Source organism: Panthera leo, chromosome B2 (genome assembly GCF_018350215.1).
Source record: "Panthera leo isolate Ple1 chromosome B2, P.leo_Ple1_pat1.1, whole genome shotgun sequence".
Classification (NCBI taxonomy): domain Eukaryota; kingdom Metazoa; phylum Chordata; class Mammalia; order Carnivora; family Felidae; genus Panthera; species Panthera leo.
The window spans coordinates 132,648,873-132,661,038 of record NC_056683.1 but is presented as its reverse complement, the minus strand read 5'-3'; positions in this window follow the sequence as shown (position 1 = coordinate 132,661,038).

Sequence of the window (12,166 nt, the reverse complement as noted above, 5' to 3'; positions counted from 1 at the left end):
GGTGGTACCCCCAAATCTGATCTGGTCCAAGAACTGGTCATTCAAATCTTTCATGAGGAAAATCCTTTACGGTTTTCATGGCACAGTTAATGCAAAATGGTATTATTTGATTTTCAAAACCATCCATCTGTATAATCTTATTATTATCTATATGTTAATAAGTTATTCTGTGCTTGACTGTGATTAAATACATGTATATATGTGTATATTACATTATACATGTATGATAGTGTATGATTGTCTGCTATGAGATGATGTGTAGACAGTAAAGTTCTCTCCAAATTCTTGAAGGTAAACTAAATAATTTACATACAATGAATAAGACCAGATTATGCAAAAAGGGAGCTTGCAAGTAAACTACTTCCTAGGTCAGAAATTAAAAGAGCAAAAAGTTAGTTATAATCTAATAGACAGCATAAAAAATCCTACTAAGATTCTTATCTCTTGGTAGTGGGGTTATTGGTAAGTTTGGTGAAAAGAGTCTAATGACAGAGAGGAAGTATCCATTGTCTCTAGGGGAGAGGACACTCTGACTCAAACACATAACCCAGCTGGTCCTGTCATAGGAATAATAAATGATAAATAAATTATTAGAAAAAGAACCCCATGGTTTCTTAGAGCCCAGACTCTCCTTTCGTAATGATTAAGTGTTTACTGAGTGGCTTTCTGATCATAATTTGGCATTTATTTAGATTTTTAAAGAGAGTCGATGTATTCAACAAACAACCCAATCCCAAATAATCCAATTAAAAAATGGGCAGAAGATGTGAACAGATATTCTCCAATGAATATAGACAGGAGACCTAAGAAAAGATATTCAACATCACTTATCATCAGGGAAATGCAAATCAAAACCACAATGAGATATCACTCCACACCTGTCAGAACAGTTAAAATAAACAACACAAGAAACAACAAGCGTTGGCGAGGATGTGGAGGAAAGGAATCCTCGTGCACCGTTGGTGGGAATGCAAACTGGGGCAGCCACTGTGGAAAGCCGTATTAAGGGTCTTCAAAGAATTAAAAGTAGAACTACTCTATGTTCCAGCAATTCCACTACTGAGTATTGACCCCAAGAATATGGAAATGCTAATTCAAAAAGATAAAATGCAACCCTATGTGTATAGTAGCATTATTTACAACCGTCAAATTATGGAAGCAGCCCAAGTGTCCACCAATAGATAAATGCATGAAGAAGTTACACACACACACACACACACACACACACACACAGGAATATTACTTAGCCATAAAAAGGAATGAAATCTTGCCACTTGTAACATCATGGATGGCTCTAGAGGGCATTATGCTGAGCAAAATAAGTCAGAGAAGACAAACACCATATGATTTCACTTATACGTGGAATTTAAGGAACAAAGCAAACAGACAAAGACAATAAGAGACAAATCAAAAAAGAGACTTTTAACTCTATCTAGAGAGCAAACTGATGGTCGCCAGAGGGGACGGGTGGGGGCAATAGGTGAAAGGGATTCCGAGTATACTTACCGTGATAAGCACTATGTAGAGTAGTAATACAGGTGAATAATGTGTAGACTTATTGAATGACTATATTGCACACCTAAAATTAATATGACGCTGTAAGCTAATTATACTGGAATTAAAATGTAAAAAAAAAAAACAAAACACAACAAATCACACACACACAGAACGGATGCACTGGCTGGAAGAAATGGGTATTCAGTGCCCTTGGCAGTCACATTTCTTGCTGTCAATTTATAAATTTCAACCAGGCATAGAAATCAAAGTCCCGAGCGCATGCTTACGGTGAACCTCTGAGCGAGGAGTCAGCTCTCAGAGTACTGGCCAAAATCACGATTCAGAGCCTGACAAAACAAAGACCAAGCCTTCCGCTGTGATACGCTCATCGAAGTCCGTGTCAACTCCTGAAGGATCCTGACAGCCAGCTGCCTGCCATCCTGCGCACTTCTCACCGTGCCACTTCATAATCCAAAGGCCCACTTGCTAGAGAGGAATCTAAGGTCCAGGAGATCAGGTGGTTTGCCTGAGTTGTGAACCAGTCTCTCTCTCCCTGGGCCAGCTCTCCTTCCCCCAAGCAGCTGTGGATGGTTCCAGGTGGCCCAGGAACCATGTGGGGACCTCGGGCCAGGAATGTAGTTTACACAGCATCACCCGTTGCCACTGAGGACCCTGGTCAATGCTGAGTCAGGCACGACCCAAGCAGTCTGCCTCCTTCCCTAGTTTGCGTCTAAACCTCAAAGTGAAACTGGCTTAACCAGGAGAAGAAAACTCATGTCCCGTAGCAGTCATTCTCTGCCGCAGAACCATCTAGACATCCGCTCATCCGCTTTCCGCCTCTTTGAGATTTGCCTGTTCTGGATATTCCCTATAACTGGAGTCATGCGGCGTGGTCTCTTGTGACTGGCCTCTTTTGCTGAGCACCACGTTTCTGACGTCCATTTGTGCTGGAGTGTGGATCGGTACTTCAGGACCGGTGTTATGAAGGCTTAAAGAATAATCATCGTGGCCAGAACCCCAACGTGCAAACTACTGGTGACATGCTTTCTTTTTAGCATTCCAGTGACTTAAAAAAAAATTTTTTTTTAACATTTTTTCTTATTCATTTTTGAGAGACAGAGCGTGAGCAGGGGAGGGGCAGAGAGAGAGAGGGGGAGACACAGAATGCCAAGCAGGCTCCAGGCTCTGAGCTGTCAGCATGGAGCCCGACGCGGGGCTCGAACTCACGGACCGTGAGATCATGACCTGAGCTGAAGTCAGACGCCTAACCGACTGAGCCACCCAAGGGCCCTTATTATTCCAGGGACTTTAAAAAAAAAGAGCACCCACAATGCAGTATTTTAGCCAAGAAACCTTTACTGTCATTTAAATTTAAGTGATACTATTACTTTAGAAAATGTCATCTGTCACTCTGCTATTGGGTTCGTTTTGGCACATCTCTTCCCTACATCCATCCTTCCTCCCCACCTGCCAGAACAGAAAGCTCGTTGTCCTGCAGAGGGTCCTGCTAACCTCGCACTTTCCTAGGCACCTCTGCCTCCAGGGCTCTGAGGAACCCCCCAATTACATCACCTCCCTTCACGTCAAACTGTCCTGTCCGTGAACTCCTGCCAACCTCGGTTCAGAGTCTAGCCCTCATCTCTGTGCATTCCAGTTATTACTCTAAGTGAGTGAAGGCAGGGACTAGACCTCAGCCGTCTTATTCCCCATCCACCCCAGCGGCCACACGCTGCACTCAAGCGAAGTGCTATAGATCACATCAAAGCAAAGGACAGCGACACAAACGTGACCTATTTGGAGGTTTCGTAAAATAACAGGAAAATAACAAAGTTCCCCAAAGGCGTCAGGTGCACGGTCTACCTGGAAAACACTTCAATAGCAGCTAGGTTATACAAAACTGGAATAAAACATTTTAAGGTTCAATAGGCTTGTTGAAGTTCGATCACGTGTCACGCACCCCCTCTAGCCTTCGCCCAGCGAATATCAGTGCACAACGCCAGCTGTCTCTTTAAACCTCCCAGACTTTCGAATCCTATTTTCCAGAACACCCTCCGAAGTCAGTATTTCCAGTTCAGGTTTCCTGGGACTAGCATGGCTGATTTGGTATGGTGTCTCTGCCCACTTGGAAAGGCCTTCTTCCACGCTACAATATGGCTGCTGTGGGGTCCTTACAGGCAATCCGAGTTTCCAGTGCGGCCAAGGTCAAACCGGTCGGCAGACTTCCATCTCCTAACTTGAGGCACCATATGCCTTTATGATGATTTTGGGGTCTATGACTCTCAGCAGAGCCAAAGCAGGGTAGTGGAATCAAACTTGTCATCACTCTCGTTTGCTCGGCTTCCCGGTATCTGAATGATGGCAGGACTGAGAAGGGAGCAGGGGATGCCACGGGCACTGCTCTGTCTTGGGCTCACCCCTTTGCCTTGGAACGTCTCCCTCACACTGACTTCCTCTGGCAAATGTGTCAGCACCTGATTCTGCTTTCATTTTCTTTCTCATATTTCACTCCGGGAGCCCGAGACATGGCTACACCTGACAAGAATAAATTTATAAGGACGCAAGCTACAGAAAGCCTTGAATATATTCCCGTTAAAGGTCCATAGGGGCGACAAAGAAATCATCTCTAACTCATTTTTGAGCACTGTAACAAGGGCATTTTCCAGGGGAGAAAAATCATGTTTTATTGTTGCACTTGTAATGCTCACAGCTGTTAAGGACTTTGCCACCTCTAATGACAATACATTAAGGGGAGCATTTCAGCATCTACAAGGGAAGGGAGAGGTAGTTGCGGAGGCTGGCCTCAGCTCCTCCCGGCAGCTGCACTTTTCACCAAACAAAATCAATTACTGTGTATCTTGACGCTGGAGGTAGGCTATTGGTTTTTAACTAATCAGGTTCTGCAAAAATTCCGCCTGCAAAATAACTTTTATTAATGTGAGGTGAGATGAGAAAACTCCACTGTGCCTTGAGCAGCCTGGGATATGCTAATCTGTCCTATTGCTGAAATGCTAATGAATCAAAATATAATCATCATCCAGACCAGAAGTGAGCCCAGAGGTCGGAATCATGAGACACAGATGTGAATCATTCCTCTGCCACTCACTGGACAAGCTGGGTTGGAAATGAGTCTCGGTTACTCCATTTGTAAAATGGGCTTCTCTTGAGGATTACATGAGATCACATATGTGGCTAGTATACAGGAAAACGCAGTACAGATGTTGTATGTAAATATAAAATCATGTGCGAAAAACCCATGCAGATAAATGTCCTTAGCGATAAGTGGGATCCGTTTCTGCGGTCTTTAGAGGAAGTGTAAACACCGCTTTGTAAAACACCTCCCCCTCAATGGATCTTGTGGACATCCTACTGGCATCTTTGAACAATAGTATTGGGACAAGATCGCTTCGTTAGGAACTGACAAGATTTGGAATTTAGTCATCTGGGCGACCAATATTAAAACTGGGGTGTTAGAAACCTCAGGAGGCAGGGAGAAGCCCACTGTGCGGTGACGAATTGAATGAAATAAAGAAGAGCCATGCCATGGAGTACTACTCGGCCTTTTAAAATGATCTGTCATGACATGGAGAAGTATTCATTGCATATGCACTAAGAAAAGTGAGATTATTAACCAAAGATGTATGCGTGCGTTTTTAGATAGATATGTCTGTCTAAATGTATGTCTAAAGACTAGGAAGTAGTTGTTGAAGACTGCATGAGTCACTCGCAGAGTTCTTAAGATGAAACCCTTCCACCCTTCTCTCCCCCCACCCCCGATCTGACGGCACCACAAGATAGGGAGGCAATCAGGATTTAAGGTCCTCAAGGTGCAGCCCCCATAGATGGGATTTGAGCCCTCAGAGTCACAGAGTGCTTGCCCTGTCTGCTTTTCACCACGCGAGGATTCGAAGAGATTGGCATTCTGCAATTCATCAGAACCTGACCGTGCTGGCACCTTCGTCTCAGACTTCCAGCCTCTAGAACTGTGAGCAATCAATTCCCGTTGTTTATAAGCCACCCAGCGCGTGGTACTTCGTTATGGCAGTTTGCATGAAGACAGAAATGCACTAAAATTAAGTCTACACGAGCACAAATACGGGGATGACCTGTTTAAGAATGGTTCATTGTTTAAAAAATCAGTTTTAGAGGACTATATGTTTATATGAGCAGCAGTTTAACATGGATGCTAAAAAATTCAATGTACTCATAATCTGCAGGACAGGAGTATAAGTACAGAACACATCGAGTAACAGTGTCATCTCTTCTGGGCTGCTCGGAACTTATCTGATAGACGCCACCGCATTTTAAGTTACCACATTTTTTTTTTAATTTTTTTTTTAACGTTTATTTATTTTTAGACAGGGAGAGACAGAGCATGAACAGGGGAGGGTCAGAGAGAGGGAGACACAGAATATGAAGCAGGCTCTAGGCTCTGAGCTGTCAGCACAGAGCCCAACGCGGGGCTCGAACTCACGGACCGCGAGATCATGACCTGAGCCGAAGTCGGCCGCCTAACCGACTGAGCCACCCAGGCGCCCCCACATTTTTTTTTTCCACATTTTTTTTTTAAATGGAGTTTGTTCAAAGATGGGAGATCAACAGCCAGATTCCTGCTAAGTATTTAATACTTCATGTGCTATTTAATCCTCATGACAATCTTATGGGTTCCGTTCCATGTTTATATTGATTTTTTTAAGCTGTTTAGCTTCTTTTATTTTTAATTAAAAAATTTTTTTAATGTTTATTTGTTTTCGAGAAAGAGTGCGAGCTGGGGAGGGGCAGAGAGGGAGAGAGGGAGACAAAGAATCCGAGGCAGGCTCCAGGGTCTGAGCTGTCAGCACAGAGCCCGACGTGGGGCTCGAACTCATGAACCAGGATATCATGACCTGAGCCAAAGTCGGACGCCTAACTGGCTGAGCCACCCATATGCCCCCACATGAATTTTTGTATGTGTTTAAATAATAAGGCATTGGAGTCCAGTGGTTAAGGGCATATAGTCTGGAGTTACGTTTTGACATCAAATTCTGGATCTATAACTTACGAACTAAATGACTTTGGGCAAATTATGTAACTCTTCTAATGCTCCACTCTCCCCTTTGTAAAATGGAATAATAACACCACCAGCCTCAGAGTGTGGGAGTGTGGGTGTAAAATACTGATTACAATTCATAACACACGCTGTGTACTTTTTAAATGTCAGTTATTATTAGTAGTAGTAATTGAAGCGACCTAGAGTTTTTTTGTTGTGTTTTGTTTCTTTGGAAGCTGAGAGAGGAATATTATGGCTGTGGCAACAGATTAAAAGGAGTTCTTGGAAGTACATAGATTCAATCTGAAGGAATTTAAAAATGTGAGAGCAGATGGCATATGCCTCAAGGGCATCCACTCCAGATCTCTCCATGTGTTAGGGCCCCATCTTTCCCGCGCTGGCCCTTACTCCAAATTCTCTGATCTCTTCCTTTTTATTAATTGCCAACTGGAGCCATTCACTAAGGATAGAATATTACTGAGGCTTTTGAGAGATGAGGAAAATATGGCATACAAGGAGGAACCAAAATGCGCTGTTAGAACAGTGGAGTGTTGGATATAATGCTTAACGTACAGGTTCCTAATCCGAATTTTGTCAATGCATACAGAATTCTCCTCTGGGAATTTAATTCAGACTTAGTTAAACCAATGAGGGCGTGGTGTATAAACCAAAATGTTCATTCATTTGCAATGCATACTTCAAGTATCACAAGAAAAAATAACTAAAAATTCACGGCCAGTTGGCCAGGAAATACTCTCCCTGGGAAAACCAATTTTTAAAGTCAGATGTTTGATCTCTGAAAAGGAAAGAGCTGTTTCCCTGAAGGCTTTTCTTCTGGTGTGTTTCTTGCTGGTTTTCCAATATCTCCACTAGAACAATGTCTGACACAGTAACTGCTCAATAAATTGTCGTTAAGGTGAATGAAAGAATGGAAGAGCGAAGGAAGGAAGGAAGGAGGGATAAAGGGAGAGTAGAGGGAGGGAGGGAGGAAAGATGGTTTCAGGGATTAGTGTCATCATTCGAGGAGAGTCGGACTCTCCTGTCACTGTCGCCCTAAGGCTAGCCATACAACGTGACCAGGCTTGCTGTCAGGTGCTTAGAGTATCCTGATCACTGGATAGGGCTGTTGCCCCCGTGGCAAATTCTCCTTTAAGTAAATACTCCATAGACACCCAGAATTAGAAAGACAGCCGGAGCCAGGAGAAAATGAGACCCCACAGACACTTAGCCCCCATCCTTCCTTTCCGGGCACCTCTGGCCATAAGACTCACACAATGGACTTCTGCTTTCCTGGAAAACGCCAGATTTTTGCAGTTGTTTTAATTTAAACGCCATCACCATGGAAAGCACTGAGTACTTGCAACTGATGAGCTCTCATCTTCGATCTGGGGAGAAAGCTTAAATGTGTTCAGAAATGGATTTCTCATTTTTTAAACGAAATTTTCTTACATTAGATTTTATAATTATTACCTGTCCTTAACAATCAGCTGAAGACCTGAAACCCTCCGCATTTGTTCCCTTATCCTCAAATGGAGTTACTTCTCACACATGCAATCTCATCATTCAGTCCCAAATCCACACTCTGCAAATGAATAACGACTACTTACAAAACCCTTAAAATTCTATTACATCCGCCTGTATCTTATGGTGATTCCCAAACAGACCACAGACATGGAAACCAATGTAAAGTGTTCCACAGGAGCTCTACCAGTTTTAAAACTCAAGGCTGCATTTTCCCCTTCTTGAGACTATTTAAGAATTCAAGCAACACAGAAGTTACACAGAGTCTGAAATTCTCTCTTCAACTGGCTTCCCCCAATTTCCAGAGGTAATCATGTTGACCACTCAACTCACAGCCCTCCAATCTTTTTACATCTCCGGAAGAATATATACTCTTACATAAGAATATGTAAGGTTATTTTTAAAAACGCAAATGGGATCTTACTATGTGTCTTATTCTGTAGGTTCTTCCACTTGGCACTATTTTTAGAGATAGTCATGTGTCAGATCATACATGGCTAACACCTTCTTCCTAGTAGCTCTATAGTTGTTCACGATACGGACACACCATGATGCATTGTGCCGTTCTCAGTGCGTGGTCATTCAGGTTGTTTCCAATTTTATTTGTAGTGAGTCCTTCTTTGGAAATTTGTCTGCATGTATGTAAGTAGGAATAAATACAGGATGACAGCTAAAACTGTTAAGTCAAAGAGCACATGAATTTAACCTTTTAAGAGAAATCGCTTAACTTTCCTCCAACAAGGTCCTCCAAATAAATACACAGTACTCTCCACAGTCTCTGTGAGTCTCTATATGTCCACATGTCTGTGCCAACACCGAAGGTTATTGATCGTTTTTGATATGTCCACATGTCTGTGCCAACACCGAAGGTTATTGATCGTTTTTGAGCTCTATTATCAGATAACTGAAAAAATTATACCTCATTTTGATTATGTTGGTGATTAAACAGATCAAGTTTATGTGTACTTTAGCCATATATATTTCTCCTTCTATGAATTTGACCATTATTATCGGGTTATTTTTTCCTCATTGCTTTGTATTTTGTATATTTTCTTTAAAAAAATTTTTTAATGTTTATTATTTTTGAGAGAGAGAGAGAGAGAAAGACAGAGACAGAGAGAAAGCAGGGAAGGGGAAGAGAGAGGGAGACATAGAATCGGAAGCAGGCTCCAGGCTCTGAGCCATCAGCACAGAGCCCGATGCGGGGCTCAGACTCACAGACTGTGAGATCATGACCTGAGCCGTAGTTGGCCGCCCAACCGATTGAGCCACCCGGGAGCCCCTATTTTGTGTATTTTCAATATTAATCTTTTTTCTGCCAACATGTAACATCTATTTTTCCTTATTGTCCCTTATATTTGCTTATGGTGGTTTTTTAAAAAAAATTTTCTGATTCAGAAAATTTTTTAAAAATTATATTATCGAAGGTACTCTGACTGCCACAGATCACTGGCTGGAGAGAGTTTCTGGGCATTACGCAGAGAGGGGAACCCAGGAAGAAGGTGACAGTCTCCTGAGTTGAGGTCACACACTTGGGAGTCAGGGAGGCCAACATGGCCATAGCTTGAGAGCAGCATATCAGAGAGAAAAAGCACAGAGAACTCCAGAAATCTGCAGACGGTTCGCCTGGAGAATTCTGTTGAGTATTGATGACACGTGGGTGTGAGAAGGCTCTTTGAGGCTAAGGAAAGAGCCAGCCCAAAGGGTGAGAGTGAACAGTGCCAGAAGCCCACACGCTCCAGGGGGTTATGTGTCCTCAACAACCAGATTAGAAAACCTCATAATTCAGGAACATCGATTAGGATATGAAGGAGGGTCTTGCCTCAGGAACAGGGAAAATTCCTTTGACCCAAAGGGATCCAAGTGTTTCCAAGCAACTATGCGGCAGAACAAAGCTTAAGAATATTTACAGGAATTCAAAAATCCAGCAATCAATAAGATACAATGCACAACATCCAGCATCTAGAAATAAATTATACAGCATGCAAAGCAGCAGGAAAATACAGCCCTGAATGAGGAGAAAATCAATCCATCAAAACTGACCCAGAAACAGCACAGATGTTAGAATTAGTAGCCCAGGAACAGCACACATTTAAGAATTAGTAGACCAGGAGAGTGAAGCAGTTCTCACAACTGTGTCCCATATGTTTGTGAAGCTAAAAGGCTGAACATGTGAAGGAGAGGCACGGAGGATATTTAAGAGACTGAAATAAAATTTCCAAAGATGGAAAATTAATGTGTGAGGTAAAAACACACTGGATGGGATTAATGTCAGTTTAGACACTGCCAAAGAAAAAAATACGGAACATGAAAGCACAGTACCGGAAACACTTCAAAATTAAACAAATCGTGGTTTGCTTTGTTTAGAGAGAAAGAATACAGCATCAGGAAACGGAGGACACTTCCAGTGATAGAGTACATGCAATTAGAGTACACAAAGGAGAGAGGGTGAGGGAACCACCAGAATATTTGAAGAGAAAAAATGGCTAAAACCTTTCCAGATCTGATGAAAACATTTATAGCGGTACAGACCACAGTTTGCCAACAAACTACAAACACAAGCAGTGTGAAGAAAACTACACTAAGGCACCCTGTCATCAAATTGCTTAAAATCAGTGATAAGAAGAAAATCTTAAAAGCAGCCAGAAAAAGAAAAAAAAAAAAAAAAAGACATTATGTCTGAGGAACAAATATCAGAATGGCAGTGGACTTTTTTTTTTAAATGTTTATTTATTTATTTTGAGAGAGAGGGAGTTCACATGCACAGGTGAGGGGCAGAAAGAGAGAGAGAGAGAGAGAGAGAGAGAGAATCCCAGGCAGGCTCATGCTGTCAGTGAAGAGCCCAGTGTGGGGCTTGAACCCATGAACTAAGAGATCATGACCTGAGCTGAAATCAAGAGTCAGAGGCTTAACCCACTGAGCCACCCAGCTGCCCCTGGTAGTGGATTCTTTCTTTTTTTTTTTTTTTTAACCAGAAACAATGTAAATTAAAAGATAGTGCAGTACGAGCCTAAAAAGTATTTAAAGAATAATACCATCAGCCCAGAGTTCAACCCAGAGTTCTTTATTCAGCAAGAATATCTTTCAAAAGTAAGGCTCGAGGAAAATGTTTTTAGATATACAAAAGCTGGAATAACTTAACACCAGGGATGCAAAAATGGTTGACTGCAAAAATGGTCAACGGAAGCCCTTGAAGAGAAGAAAAACAAAAAAACAAAAACAAAAGCAGAATGAAACTTTGACCTACACAGATAAATGAAGATTACTGGAGAAAATCTTGGTGACCTTGGCTCAGGAAAAGATTTTGTAAACACAACCCAAAAGTATTATCCATAAAATTAAAAAAAAATAAAAATAAAAAGATAAGTTGAACTTTACCCAAATCAAGAACTTCTGGCCTTTGAAAGACCCTCCAAAGAGAATAAAAAGACAACCTCCAGGTAAAAGACAACATTTGCAAATCACATATTGGACAAAGGCCTTCATCCAGAATACATACAAGCTCTCAAAACTTGCTATAAATAAAATGCAATATACAATGGGCCAAAGAATTTGAAAAGAAAATATATGGATGAAAAGTAGGCACGTGAAATGATGCTCTACATCACTAGCCGTCAGGACGTGCAGAATTAAACTCACGATGAGGTATTACTACTTGTATACCAGAATGGCTGTGGTTAAAAAGACTGACCATACCAAGTGCTGGTGAAGATGTGGAGGGGAGGTGTGAAACCCACACACGTCTTGTGGAAGTGTAAAATGGTGCAACCATTTAGGAATACGTTTTGGCACTTGCTTAAAATTTATACACACACACACACACTATATTACCCGCTTACTCTGCTCCTAGGTATTTACCCAAGGGGGATGAAAGCGTACCTTTATCCAAAGCCTTCCACGTGAAGGTTCCCATAACTCTATTTGCCATCGGCAAAAACTGGAGCCCAAATGTCCATCAACAGGTGAAAGACAAACCAACTGTGGTATATCTATGTAACGAAATACCACTCGGCAATAAAAAGGGAGTACGTTAGTAATATATACTGTCTCATGAATGAATCTCAAAATAATTATGTCAAATGAAAGAAGCCAGAGAAAAAGTTCATTCTAGAATTCTTGAAG